Consider the following 16,031-nt stretch of genomic DNA (forward strand, 5'->3'; position numbering starts at 1 on the left):
TTGAAAAATTCAGGTTAGCTGTTTCTTGTATAATTTTCTTAAAATGTTCTTGACAATGGTCATTTAAGTTTCAGTGTTCAAGAACTGATTACTTCACAAGTAGCTCAATGCAGTTGTGGGCAGTGCTAACAACCTTATAATTTGTCCACCTGTAACTTTCTAGTCTATTATTTATAATGTAACAAGATGAGAATAAAGTATTTTTAGTGGCCAGGATCAGTGAAGGAAGGACACTATCTTAGTTTAAGAAAATATTCTCTAAAGCAATTTAAGTGTGGAAGGTGAATATGTTCTGCATTTAAAAAAAGTCTGCAAGAATTGGAAGTTCAGTGAGAAATAATGGGAAAGAGAAGAGGGAGAGGAAGAGTTTATGGGTGGGAGGTTCTTATCCAAGGATTTGGACTAGCAATGGACAGTGGCTACTGGGCTGTGCAAGAACCAGTGTTCAGCAGCGCCACTGGGGCAGTCATAGAGTCACTTGTGGAACAACAGATTAGTTGCAGTTCTCTTTCTTCCCATGGTACTCGGAAACAAGAATTAAAGCTTTGGAATAGATTGTGTGAACCTAGGTTTGTGAAATGCCATTAAGGGGAGAGGAAGCTAGGAAAGAGTGGACTTTGAGGAAAAGATACTAGACTTCCATTTTTTAGAAAGTGAAAGAGGTTTTACCTTTTCAGTCCTTATGTTGGTGAAGTGAACCACTTTTCAGACATATTCAGGCAATATTTTTTCCATTTCCAAAGCACCTTTTCTTAAAATACTCCATTATTCCTGTGTTTTTTGTCAAGACATATTCAAGTTTGTCATTGCATGCTCAGAAGTTTGACAAACAACATGCAGATACTGATTCCCTTGTGCTGGACATACACTTCTATTCCCACTCACCACTCCTCAAGATGAAGGCCCATTCTTTTTATGTTTTTCTTTTTCTGTCTCATTTATGTTTGAGAATTTTCATTTTTTTTGTGCTTAGCATTAGTTCAGTCTCTGTTGTTTTTTGATCTCTTTAAACAAATAATTACCCATTCTTTTTCTTTTTTTTTTTGAAACAGGGTCTGTCTGCATTGCCCAGGCTGGAGTGCAGTGGCGTGATCTGGGATCACTGCAATCTCCACCTTCTGGGTTCAAATGATTCTCCAGCCTCAGTCTCCTGAGTACCTGGATCACAGATGTGTGCCACCATGCCTAGCTAAATTTTTTTTCTTTTTTTTTTTTTTATAGAGATGAGGTTTTGCCATGTTGCCTAGGCTTGTCTCATACTCCTGAGCTCAAAGTGATCCACCCATTTTGGCCTCCCAAAGTGCTGGGATTATATACATGAGCCACTGTGCCTGGCCTATACATTATTTAATAATTATAGTAGTTCTATGAGTTGGAAGAAATTTTTAAACATTTTCAGGTGTACTTCCTCTGTCACAAAATGAGGATATGTTATGTGCTGTTTGATAGAAATGCAATACGAGCTACAAATGCAGGCTACATAGGTAATTTAAATGTTCCTAGTAGCTACAGCTTTACTAAAACAATTTAAAAAGCAGACAGGTGAAATTAATTTTATAATATATTTTCTTTAACCCAGTATGTTCAAAATATTATTATTTCAACATGTGTGTGAACTAATATAAATATTATTAATGAGACATTATTTTTCATATTCCTTTGCACTAAGTGTATTTTATACTTATGATATATCTGAATTTGCACTAGCTACATTTCAAATACTCAATAGCCATAAATAGCTTGTAGCTACTGTCTTGGCCAGTGCAGCTCTAAACAATTGATCTCTAAAGAAAATTAAGATTAATGTTGAACATTTTTTTATCTACTAAACCTCTACACAGCTAATACAGTGGTTTGTGAACTATTCTTATTGTCCTTCCCTTCATACTTTTAACATCTGCATCTAAAAAGTGCCTTCCTCTGTTCTGATTTCTTAAGAGCTCGCTCTTTTTTCTTCTGGGATTATTTACAGTCACACAGTCAAAATTTCATATTGCAAAACCTTTTGCATGCAAGTGGCATTCTACTATATGGTCTCCTATCCATGGCACCATCTCTCTCTCTCTCTCTCTTTTTTTTTTCTTCCTGTAAACTCCCTGAAATACATAATCTAAAATGTAGGGTACGTATCTGTCCATTTCATATGAATGAACCGATTCTTCCGTGTTCATCTGCATCTTACCTATAATGTCCCTCTTGCTCCCTCCATTTTCTGAAAGATGTAATCGTCAGCAAGACAAGCACTTATCAGATGCTCTACTTTTAGGAGAAAGAGACTCCAGTAGATACCCTGATAGTAGAAGTGCCCCATTGTTTTATCTTACTTCTGTGTCAGTTTCGTAATTGCTTTTTTTTTGTTTTGTTTTTTGAGACCAAGTCTCGCTCTGTTCCCCCAGCTGGAGTGCAGTGGCGCGATCTCCGCTCACTGCAAGCTATGCCTCCCGGGTTCATGCCATTCTCCTGCCTCAGCCTCCCGAGTAGCTGGGACTACAGGCGCCCGCCACCATGCCCGGCTAATTTTTTGTAGTTTTAGTAGAGACGGGGTTTCACTGTGTTAGCCTGGATGGTCTCGATCTCCGGACCTCTTGATCCGCTTGCCTCGGCCTCCCAAAGTGCTGGGATTACAGGCGTGAGTCACCGTGCCTGGCCCAGTTTTGTAATTTCTATTACAAAAATATTATCTTGTAACCTTTATTTGTCTGGGTTAGCCATGAAATCTCTCACAGTTGTATTAATTTTCTCCTGTATGCTCAAGGAATTGCTCAGTTGGTGAATTTAAACAGAAGTATATAGAGCCTTTCTGATATACAAAATTTTCTTCCTCCTCTTCCTTCCAGATTTGTGACTGTTCAGACATAAGTCACACACCATCAAATATCAGCACCACATCCCAAATTTCACCTGGAGGCCAAAAGAATCTTACCATTTAAATCTCTAATTTTATAAGATTAGGACACTTAGGTCCAGAAAGCTGACTTCATGCTTATATACCTGACACTACTGAGACTCTTGACAGTCCTTTGTTAAAATTTAAATTCACTTTGTCAACCCTATAATTTGTATCAGTTGGTAGACACCTAAGACCAAAATCTTGCCTTTAATTTGTATTTATAAATATATATATGACATACATATATAGCATTTTGACTTGAAAGTGCCTTGGCATCACTTATATTCTGCCGGTTCTTCCTTTGCACCATAGTAGCCTTTGCATAATGGAAAATGAATGTCACATCTCTTCACTTCCATAATATTTAATTTTATATGAACTTTTTCTTCCCATCTTAAGGTTCTTTTCAAAGTCTTGGTTATGCCAGAGTAAAAGTGGTCTTTACAGTGGCCCAGAAAGTTCTAGGCCATTCCCCATCCTCTGACCTTACTCACTGCCACTCCCCTCCTTACTCAATCAGCTTCAGCCACCCGGGCCTCCCCGCTATTCTTCAACACACCAAGCACACTTCAGCTTCAGGACGTTTACACTTGGAGTTGCTTTTGCCTGCAGTAATCTTCTCATAGATACCTAGATAGCCACTTGGCTTGCTTCATCATATTCTCTCTCCAAACCATCCTATGTAAACTAGAAAACACCCTCTCCTATCCCCTGCATTCCCTCTCAGATGCTGCTACATCAAGAGCTAAATCAAGTCCCTCAAAAACTGTTCTGTCAACTTCTGGCACTTGCCACTATAACCACTGGAGATTAATTCCCATCTAAGAAGCTGAGCCTCCAATAGAGTCCATGTTGGTGCCTCACTGTCCTCATCTCCCCACCACTCAACTCATCCTTCAGAACTTGTTCTTCCTAGATGCACTTCCGTCTTCCCCACAGAGCATTTTAAATTTTCCCACTTCATCATCATTGCAGAGTTTTGACTGATGGGTGATGACAAATTTCTTCAAAGATGTTGATTTTTATGTGGGGACTATGCTTTATATTTTAAAAGTAAAAAACCCATTAAGGAAGCTTTCTAGGAATGGATAGAGGTCTGCCCAAGTAGTTACTAAAATGTAGATGGTATGAAAATGGGAATATATACAGATACAACCTTTTATTTTACTTCACTTTCTAAAGCAGTCTTTTTTCCTTTTCTTTTTCTTTCTTTCTTTTTTGGCTTTCTGGACCTTTCTTATGCTGAGCACATGGGGATAGAATTGCAGAAAGCCAAAGGGACTCAGTTGACCTCTCTAAGAAGAGGTGAGGAAGAGGGAGTAGCAGGTAGATAGCCAGTGACAGATGGCTGAGGAATGAGGAGTTTGTTGAGGAGGGTTAGACTGACATAAAACAGCTGCAGGACAGAATGGAGTTTTAGGATAAAGGAGATAAGAGGATGTTCAGAATTCAAAGTGTGTGTGATATAAAGTCTCACTCTGCCTCCCATGAAGAAACCTGTGGTATATCAGAAATCCTCTTAGCCTAGACAGGCTGGACAGGCAACTGGTTTATTTATTTAAAAATATATAATTATTGTGGGATTAAAAGTGACTCATGTAGTAGTTTTATTTAACTTGAAAGTACATACTTTGAGGTAGGACCAAGGCCCATTAAGTCAATTTGAGTCAGTCTGACGAAGATATTTGCATCTTACTTGCATTAACTCTACCCACAATAATTTTAATTAATTTTCTTTAAAGTAGAGCAAGTCCTTAGGAGTACCCTATGAAGTAATTTAAGTACATAATTTAAGTAACAATTATGTTTTTATGTTTAATAATTATGTTTTAAATAGCTAATTTAAGTAATTATGTTTTTCATAAAATCTCTGATTTTAACAGTTGTCTCATTAAACAATAGTTTAAGTGATTTTCAAGTATTCTAAAGCATTCAAACTTGTTTTATCTTTTTAAAATACAATCAATGACTCTTTCTTTTCACACTTCTCATTTCATTGGTTTATCTAATAATAAACTGTGTATTTGCCAAAACAAGCACAACTAGTGTGAGCCAGTTTGGGGACAGACACTGCTGATTGTATATGAGCAGAGAACTTTAACTGGTGGTAGCAGAAATATGTCGGTACCAGAGAGTTGAATAGCTCTTTCTCTGCAGGTATCCAGAATGTCATGGTTATCATACAGTTTGATATAAAGAATGAAGAACATCCTGGTCACTTCAGTGCTTCTTGGAGTCTAACTTGTGTTTCTTTTAGAAAGAATCAAATTCAAGTTCATCCTGTATAATTAAAATTAAACAAATCTCCACTGCTTATAACATAGAGGATTGTGTAAGGCTCGGAGTCTATCTTTTCTAGGTTTTATACTTGTCATCCAGGTTTCAGATGTCTTAGGGCTAATTTTTGCAAAACACAAATTACTGTTACATTCCATACTGCCACCAGTACTCATAAGAAGAGACATGAAGGTGATAAAAGAACTATTTCCTCTTATGCTTTAACTCCAGGCATAATTGTCTTTTTCATATTGCACTTTGATCTTTGTATAACTACAAGTCTTTCTCACGTTTCCTGTAAATGATTTTTGAAATGGCTTGTCTTTTTATCATACTAGTTCTGGGGGCGATAGCATGGTTTAATAGACAGAGTTAGGCAGACAGAAATTTGGATTCCTGGAATTATAGCCCTGTGATGTTGGGCAGTTTGATTGAGCTTTGTTATCCTCACCTTCAAAATAGGTGTTAATGTAAGCCATATCATAGAGTTGTGAGAATAAATGACACGATATTTGCAAAGGAGCTAGCACAGTGCCTGGCACATAGTAGGCATTTCCATCCAGGCCATCTATCATTAGTAACTACTGTCTTTCTCAGTTTTCATTCCATCCCAGGGATGATGTTATCAGTCTTCAACATATTACTATTGTAACTCACTGTTCTTTGAAAATTACATCAGCTGTATACCTAGAAGAAGTCATATGGGGCAAGGAAAACAAAAGACAAGATTGAGGACATGAACCCAGCCTCTACTTCTGACTTATACAAGTAAACCTCTTGAATAAGAACATTTATTCTTATTCAGCAAAAACATTTTGATGACCTGATTTAAAAGTATCAGTGAAGCAATGCCTTACTTTCATATCCCTATATGATTTATATTTTTGTTTTGATATTTTTACTTTGTACAGTTTAAGTGTCTCCTCCATTCAATTGATTCCATTTGAAAAGATGGTTTATTTTAAAGGAAAGTGCTTGGGTTGTAAAAAGGGTCTGCACTACATCAAACACATCTCCAAGGCCAGCGTAGAGTGCTCCTCATAGGCATTAAATAAAGCTTCAAACAGGCTGCATTACTGGGCTCGCGCAGCTTGTTCTCCACAGCCAGTTTCAATTTCACTAAAAGGAAAGAATTGGTAATTAATTATCTAGGCCATGTAATGAGTTTCCATTACTTGGAATTCAATAAAGCTCTTTCATTGTGACCAGGCTGATCAATAGCACTGAAGGGTTAATAGAAACCATAGATACAGCTGGGATAATAGAATGGCTATAGGAAATTAGGCTGGGTCCCTGAAGCACTCTTTCTTCTCTCTAGGGAATGGAAGCTGCTCAGTAGCTCCTTTTTTTAGAACACTCTGTGAGGCATTGTGAAGTGAGTAGGCTATTGTGTTACTGCACAAGCTAATGGAAATTACCTTTACAAAATCCATACGCTCTTGGAGCTGGAATGGCTTTGGAGATTATTTAGTTATATTACTCATGGATCATCATGCCTTTGAGTTGGACATTTTTTTTTTTTTGGACCAAGTGATGCCATCTTTATCTTCAACACCAATCTACCCATCTCCTAACTGCTATAGCTGATTAGATAAAAAGTGTAACTGACAAAAAAAAAAAAAAAAAAAAAGCCAGTCCTTGGAGTGGCAAGAGGCTTATGCAATTGCTGCAGTGCAAGGAAGGGGGTGGGCAATTGATTTTCTATGGAATTTTAATCTGCAACTAAGGAGAGAATGTGTTTAACTAGGGGTTAAAAATGATGGACTCTACAGAGATGCCAGAGAGTGTGCCTATGAGGAAGATTTAGGACAAATCAGATTTATGAGCACAGCACTCTCCCAAGAGAGGAAGACCACACATTCCAACATTTCAATAGAGGCCAGGGGGCATAGCTGGTGCTTGAGGGCTTTCTTGTTTTAGTGGCAATCTGTTGTATTTTTCTATAAGAACTATGTTTTTCTTAAGGTAACTTGGAGTGTGTCTCTGTTTCTTGCAACCAAAAGATTCTAAGTAGAACCCTGGTCCAGTTCCTGCACTTCCCAAGTGAAAAGACCAATTCTTGAGAGCATGATATAATACAAGGTGGATGGCAACTTTTCCAGGATATGGTCATGGTTTCCACACACAGCTGCAACAATAAAGGCTAATCAGCATGCCCTTCTGCAACGTGATCTTGCCACTTCTTCATATAGAGGCAGAGTGTATTTCTCCTCTCTCTTGAATCTAGGCAGGCTCTGAGTGCTTTGACCAATAGAATATAGCACAAGTGACATTGTGCCAGTTCTGGGCATCGTTCTTAACTGGCCTGGAAGCAGTAGTTATCCCTCTTAGAAGACAGCATCATAAAAGAAGCTTGCCTTCCTTGAGACCACAGAAACCCCAGGCACATGGAGACTCCCTGGATGATGAGATGCTGCATGGAAAGACATTCCAAGAGAAAGAAAGAGAGAGGAAGGGAGGGAGGAAGGGAGGAGGAGGAGAGAGAGAGACCAAAGAGTACTGAGATGGTAGTCACATTAGCAATAAGCCATCTTGGAAGTGAATCCTCTAACCTCCAGTTGCTGTCACACAGATTAGAGATGAAGCTCTCAGCCAAGTCCTGTCCAAGTTCCTGACCTATAAAATCTTGAGCAAAATAGAATACTGTAGTTATTTTAAACCATTCAGGTTTGGACTAGCTTGTTATGCAACAACAATAATCGAAACACAGGGCCACTTGGCTTTCAAATGAGTTTTCTGTCTATGATGTCTCAATTTTATTGGAATAAAACAAGGTATTTAGCAACACATCCAAACACTTTTTCAAGCGAACACTTTCTTTGGTAAACAACAACAACAAAAAAAACCAGGAATGTCACCTTAAAGTCACAGAGGCATTTCAGACAAAAAATCAAATGGTGTGAGGCATGTAATTTCATTAAGCTTCATTTACAAAACCATGGAAGAAGATATAATTTGACTTCACTGTATGGGTGGAGAAGAAGAACAATTTAGAAACATAGCCTCAAGATTCTACCATGTGTCAGTGATGCCAAATTTTCAGATTTTCTCACTGATGGTTACTCATTGTCTGGGTTCCAGTAGCTGGAGATGCTTATATTTACATCATGGGAGTGTTCTTGGATGCCTATGCCATAAAATTGGCGATTGGTCAGATTCCATTTGTGTTACCAATTTGTGACTACTATGTGATTGGTCAGAAAGAAACTGCTTCCAATGTTTTCAAATCCACATCAACACATGTTATCATCTGTCTTTCTTATGTTAGCCATCCTCATGGGTGTTAAGGGGTATTCCTAATGACCGATGATGCTGATTATCTTTGCATGCATTTATTAGCCATGTGTATATCTTCTTTGAAGAATGTTCCCATTTTTAAAAATTCAGTTATTTATCTTTTTATTATTGGATTGCAAGAGTTCTTTACATATACTGCATATTAGACCCCTATCAAATATATTATTTGCAAATATTTTTTCTCCTGTAAAACATTGATTCTTTTTTTTTTTTTTTTTTTTTTTTTTGAGACGGAGTCTCGCTCTGTTGCCCAGGCTGGAGTGCAGTGGCCAGATCTCAGCTCACTGCAAGCTCCGCCTCCCGGGTTTACGCCATTCTCCTGCCTCAGCCTCCAAGTAGTAGCTGGGATTACAGGCGCCCGCCACCTCGCCCGGCTAGTTTTTTGTATTTTTTAGTGGAGACGGGGTTTCACTGTGTTAGCCAGGATGGTCTCGATCTCCTGACCTTGTGATCCACCCGTCTCGGCCTCCCAAAGTGCTGGGATTACAGGCTTGAGCCACCGCGCCCGGCCTAAGACATTGATTCTTAACCAATTTTTGTATCATGTGCAGCATTTTAACCATCTGATGAAGCCATGGACACTCATCCAGCCAAGTGTACATGCCCATGAAATTTTGAATACATTTTCAGAGATTTTACAAAGATCCCTAAGCCTTAAGAAACCCCAAGAGCTTGTGTCTTTCCCCCATCTCCCCAGGTTTTGCTTTTCTCTAGGATTATGTAGATACAGTCTGACAAAAGGAAATGCCTTGCAATGAGAGGAAGAAAACAATTCTTTTGGTGGGTAGCATGAGGATTCCATTTGGCGACAGAATAGCCTTATTGGGACCAGGCAATTCTCTATAAGGCTGAGTATGCTGCGTCTTCAGAGAAGAGAGGAAAACTGTGTATGAGACAAGCAGATATTTTTTTCTCCTTCTGGATGGATTAGGAAGAAGGGAGAGAGAGAACTATAGGAAATGGAAAAACCGAAAGGGGGTTGGAGAAGATAATTCCCAGGGCATATCCTGATAAATTGCAAGTAAATGGATGTTTTTCTAGGGCTGATCAATGGCACTTGCTTAACTACCTTTGGCATGTCTGCTTCTCAAATGGAGAGAAAACAATGAAGTGGAACAGTGAGAGCTATTTAAACAGACAACTGGGAGCCAGAGGCTGAGGAACGTTTAGACCTTCCTATTTTTCTAAGGTCTGGTGGAAAAAAAGTATCATGAATCCAAATACTAATTTTTTTAGACATGCAAAGTTATCATTTAAGCCAAACTCAATGTCTTGTGACAAATTTGCTCCATTCTGTCTAATATTGTTATCTTTGGTTAAAAAAAAAACCAGAAAAATTGTGCTCATTGTTTCAGAATCTATCAGGAACTTCAAGGCATCATAGAAATTTAGCATTTAAATGTTAAAATTTAAGCCTTGTACCTAATTCCCTACTCATCATGCCTAAGATTTTAGATCAAAATCTAAAAGGTCATTTAGATTTTACTTGAAGGTTTTGATGATGGGGAAGTCACCACCTCATAGTAAGCAATCCAGTTGATTTGATCTTTGAGCAGTTCTAACTCTTAGAAAATTCCTTCTTCACTGAGCTGAATTGATCCTTTACTATTATCACTGATATGTAGCAACATATCTATGTTCCAAATGTCATATCTAGTGGACATAAACCATAGGTACTCTTTATTTAGCACCATCTATAAGTCAAACACTTACGTGATAGGTGCTGTGTATTAATATGTACTTATGATTAATCTTTACAATTCAGAAAGGCAGGAGTATCCTTCTTATTCAACAAGTAGGATTGAGAATTACATTCATGTTTCAGAGATAATAACTGAAAAACTGGAATTTGAACCTTGGTCTATATGATGCCAGAGTTTGAATGATTGCTACCATGCAACACTGTCTAGCTAAGAATGGTCTTTTTTTTTTTTTTTTTTGAGACGGAGCCTTGCTCTTTCACCAGGCTAGAGTGCAGTGGCGCAATCTCGGCTCACTGCAACCTCTGCCTACTGGGTTCAAATTATTCTCCTGCCTCAGCCTCCCGAGTAGCTGGGACTACAGGCACGTGCCACCACGCCCTGCTGATTTTTGTATTTTTAGTAGAGACAGGGTTTCACCATGTTGGCCAGGATGGTCTTGATCTCCTGACCTTGTGATCCACCCACCTTGGCCTCCCAAAGTACTGGGATTATATACTTTGTTTTTTACCTGAAAGGTTTAAATAATAGAAGACCATGCTGTTTTCACTGTGCCTATCTTCTGTTCCCTCCTCAGCAAGCAAATAGCATTAGATTCTTTGAACCAAAATCATCTGTTGAATATTTTTGTTACAAAGCTCTGTGCCAGTTGCTCTAAACAACATAATTTTTGAGTGGGAATTTGGCTTCTTAATGAATTAACTCACAACCTAGTAGCTACACCAGAAAGTAATACTATTAAGGACTATTTTTGTGGGACAAAGAACAGTGGAATATATATGATGAATAACCAGGTCCATCGTATACTCTGCCTTCGGAATCATTTTGTTAGCTCATACTTTTTTTCTTCTCTCTATAGCTTCAATTTTCACTTTCTTGATGTTGCCTTTCTGTTAGAAATAAATAGATACCTAGTCAGTAGCTCGACAAATGGTAACATCTTTCTCTTTCTTTGTTCTGGTGGGCAATTAGATTTAAACACAAGATTTAAACAAGCAAGCTGGGAAATTTCTATTTATCAGTTGAGTTAGATGTGCATCAAGGCAGATGGTCCTAAAAAGATGGAAGTGGAATTGAGAAGTCTCCATTCTTGATGAATACAGTCTGTAGAGGTAATGTGGCCAATGGGGTCTCACTTTTAACCACAGATTTTTAAGTTGTAAAAGTTTGTTTACTCGTATTGATATTACAGAGCAGGCTCTTGAATAATGAGTGCTAAATAACTATATCTGTAGGCCTTGAAGATTTCTGCAACACTAGGCATGGACTGTTAAATGGAACTTTCATTGTATTCCCCATCTTGTGATGCGTAATGGGGTCTTATATTAGTTGAGAGACATCGTAGATGAGTGCACACTAGGACATTTATGGGAACAAGAAAGTATATTGATATCATATTTCATATATATTTATGCCTTTGAACTCCTCATGGACTTGTTCTTAGACTTTTGACTAGAAATAAATTCTTCACTATTTAAACAATGTTTTCCCAAACCTTTATGTACCTAGCACCATCCAATTTCTTTTTTATGCCTTGTTATCTCATGAACACAGTGGGAATTGAAAACCAGTGTTTTTAATAAAAAGGTCTTATATTGGTGAACAGGGAATTGAGGACTTGGAAGCTTCTAATTATGTAGCACAGGCAATGAATGCAGGCTACCTCTGAGTTTACCCTGGTTCCTTCATCCAGCCTGGCAGGCACTGTGGAGGGGCCTTGCACAATTTGTGCTGGGAAGGCATCGGGGGAGAAGAATCTTTTACTGGGCAGGCAAGGATAAAAGGGGTAGAGAGAACTAGGCATGTGATAAAAGCACATAAAATCTGTTTAAATATATTCTTAAGATTGCTTTAAAATATTTCGTTCTGGCCTTTCAAAAGAGTCCTGGGGTTTTCAGACTTGAGGCAGAAGGATGATTGTATGAGTCAAGCTGCCTCAGGATGTTGTTTATAAAGGATAATTTCTTCATTAGTTCTCATTAATTCATTCATTCTGCCAATATTTGCTGAGTGCCAGCCGCTGTCCTAAAGCTGGAATTCTAGTGATGAACAAGATTGACACAGCCCCAACTCTCATGAAATTCTAGAGACTCTCAGAGGCGTGTGGCCTCTGATCTCACAAAGTAAAAAGAACCCCAATTTCAGATAAAAAGGCATTTATTTTTGGTTAAAAAACATTTCCTTTAAAAAGCTATCTCCATGTAGTGCAATAATGTCACAGGATTTTAGGATTGAAAGGCTCATGCATTCATGTGATGAATATTTATGAGCTACTATGTTACAAAGCAGTGCTACCATCTCAGCTAACATTGTTAAAATGGTCAAGACATACTGGTCTGGTGTCCCCCTCTCCCCTGAAGGATGGGACTTTACGTGTCTATGCTGCAGTTCAAGATGTGTTGATTATGTATTTTGATCTCAGATAGCAATCTCCTCTCACCCCCCAGTAATTTCTGAATTCTAGAGAAAGCCTTAATGTAAGCTCCAGGTATTCACAATTTGTTGGGTCTGTTACATGGGATGTCATGGGGTTGTAGTTAATAGGAGAGGAAGAATGAAAGACAGTCTTAAAGTTTATTTATTCAGTTCTCTCATTTGTAAACAAGTTACCTGAACTCAAGAGAACAGAAGGCACATAGGAGTGATAAAGCCAGGCTGTCCAGTTTTCAGGCAGGTCACCTTTCTAGCTCACCATCTTTGTATTTGGCCATTATGATATTTCTTTGGAATAAAAATTGCTTACCAGGATAAAGGGCAGGTCTTTGTTTCTCTCATTTACCACTGTATCCCCAGTGTCACAATAGTGCCTGGTATGTAGCAGATGCTCAATGATTTTTGGTGAAGGAATTAATAAATGAATGATATAAAGGCTTTTATCACAATTAAGTATGACTTAGAGGATATAAAGAAAAGTCAAGTAATCCAACTTTGCCAATAACATACAAAATCAGTATGCACGTAGAGTTTGATTTTTTCATTGGCTTTACTGATCTTTACTATGAGTGTCTTCTTAGTCACCTAAATCCCTTTCTGCTGCCTGTATTTCCAGAATATAACATCAGGAAGGAGGGTTCCATGGTGTAATGGTTAGCACTCTGGACTCTGAATCCAGCGATCCGAGTTCAAATCTCGGTGGAATCTTTCATATTGGCTGGGTGCTGTGGGAGGCCAAGGTGGGCAGATCACTTGAGGCCAGGAGTTCAAACCCAGCCTGGCCAACATGGTAAAACTAAAAATACAAAAATTCAAAAATTAGCCGGGCATGGTGGCAGGTGCCTATAATCCCAGCTACTTGGGAGGCAGAGGCTGCAATGAGCTTTGCCACTGACATTCAGCCTGGGTAACAGAAGGAGATTCTCTGTCTCAGACAAAAGAAAAGGCGTCCACACAATCGGAAATTATTCTTTCATCCAACAGGCAGTTGGTCATATACAGAAATTCCAAAGGAATTCCTTACAGATTCTTATTTTTAAAATAACACGAGTTAGAGAGGAGAGGTCATGGGATGGTGTAATTCATGCCGTGTACCCTGGCCCACAGACACTTTTGAAAACTAGACTGACACATTAGTAAGGGCAGTGATGGGTTGTATAATGAGGTTTCAGCCAATGATGAACAGCAGGTGTGGTGGTGGTGCCATAAGATTATAATGCTATATTTTTACTGTACCTTTTCTATGTTTAGATACACAAATATTTACCACTGCATTCCAATTGCCTACCATATTCATACTGTACTATGATGTACAGATTTGTAGCCTTGGAGCCATAGGCTATACCGTATAGCCTAGGTGTGTAGCACAGATGGCTGTGCCATCTAGGTTTATGTAAGTACACTCTATGATGTTTCCACAACAATGAAATCACGTAATGACACATTTCTGAGAATGTATCTGTACTGTTAAATGGTGTGTGACTGTAAACGAAACCCCAGAATGGAGAAGGTTGCTTATGTAAAGAAGATTGCTGTTTAACTAGAAGATGCAGTTGAGAAATACAGCAGTTATTTGAGAAAAGAGAAAGGACTCAGTTTCTTTGGGACACTACGCTGGCAGTTAAATAATCTGTTTTTAATTTTGTCTCCCTTATCTAATGACCCAAAAGGAAGTATTTCTTGGCATATGCACTGAAGAGAAAGGTTCCAACTTGTCCTATGTACCACAGACTATTCCACATTTATTTCGTCACCATTTACAGTGTCCAAAGAATGTTTGAGGTTATGAATGGAATCAGTTAAAGAATAGCCTATTATTTATGCACCTAAGTTAGCTGAAAGTTAACTTATGCACCTAAGTTAGCTGAAAGTTAACTTATGCTCCTAAGTTAGCTGAAAGTTAACTTATGCACCTAAGTTAGCTGAAACATATTTTGGGAATGAAATATGTTTTTCTCTATCAAAGTTATCTAATAAGGTACAATTATACCCAAAGGCAGTTGGATTTGATTTTTATAAATGATAACATAGCAGGGACCCATGTTTAAGTAATTCGGACTTTATGTAAGTCAGCTGTCTAGACAATTAAATGATGCAAGTTCTGATTCTAGGCAATTCATTACCTGATTTAGTAATCTTCTCTGCTCCTTTGCCTGACTTAAGAGTTAGGAGACAGTAGTCTCTATTCTGCCAATAACATTCTGTATGACCTTGGAGAAGCCACTTAGATATTCCATGTCTTAATTCACTTATTTATAAAATGGAAATAATAACCACACCAAGACCACTTATTACAGGTTGAATTGTATCCTTCAAAAATATATGTCAAAATTCCAACGCCAGGAACTATGAATGTGACCTTATTTGGAAATAAGGTCTTTGCAGATGTAATGAAGTTAAGATGAGGTCATTAGAGTGGACCCTAATCCAAATTGACTGCTTTCCTTATAAGAAGAGGGAAATTTGGCCACAGAAAACACAAAGAGAAAACTCCATAAGGCAACAGAAGAGAGATTGGAGGGATGCAGCTGTACACCAAGGGATGGGGGCACCAACGGCACCAGCGCAGCTGGGAAGATGCTACCGAAGATGGTGTAATGGATGCTACCTGGAGTCTTGGGAAGGATGGGAAGGATGGTACCCAGAGTCTCGGGGGGAGCATGGCCCTGCTGACACCTTGATTTTGGACTTCTTGCTTCCAGAACCGTAGGAATATAAATTTGTGTTGTTTTAAGCCACCCTATTTGTGGTAATTTGTTACAGCAGCCCTAGGATTTGATTTTTATGAATGATAACTAGGATTTGATTTTATCAAATCAAATCTAATAAATTGCCTAGCTAATAAACTAATAAATCGCCTAACTCGTGTGGTGGTATGAAACTAATAAATTGCCTAACTCATAGGGTAGTATGATATGATATTAATACTATATGTAAAAATATTTCTACATCTATTGGAGCAGGATAAATTGCTGTGACAATATATAGATCACGTTATCTTTCTTAACCCCAAGAGATATCCAAAAGGAACTTCTCTAAAGCAGACAGTGTTAGGGAAAATTAAAAACTCTGTTAGAAATGCTTTTTATGATTAAAAGAAGATTTTGTTAACAAGATTTTAGAATTAACAAATTATCTCTAGTAGAACCCTGAAAATACAGCATTTCACAAACACGTTAGAACAACCATTTTCTGCCTTCTTTGATTTTTGTGTTTAAGCCATTTCTTTCCCTGAGTATATGAGTTTTCTTCAAGGAAATTTGAGTGCCTTACTCATTACACTTAAGAGTGTTGGCTTTGCCACAGGCTACACAATAATCAGAAAATAAAAATGTAGAAAAACTTTTAAAAATTTTATGATCTTTAGCCACAAAAATCCCCTCCATGGGTCTGATTCTCTATTAACCACCCTCAGACAAACCATGGTAATGAAA

At 38.1% G+C, this 16,031-nt stretch overlaps 1 non-coding gene across 1 annotated transcript; it reads left to right on the forward strand.

Annotated features, from left to right (window-relative positions):
• Positions 1–13,233: 13,233 nt before the first annotated feature.
• On the forward strand, positions 13,234–13,305 carry TRNAQ-CUG. The gene has a single exon. It is a non-coding gene; the product is annotated as a tRNA-Gln (tRNA).
• The last annotated feature ends 2,726 nt before the right edge of the window (positions 13,306–16,031 follow it).

This window comes from Papio anubis, chromosome 6 (assembly GCF_008728515.1).
Source record: "Papio anubis isolate 15944 chromosome 6, Panubis1.0, whole genome shotgun sequence".
Lineage (NCBI taxonomy): Eukaryota > Metazoa > Chordata > Mammalia > Primates > Cercopithecidae > Papio > Papio anubis.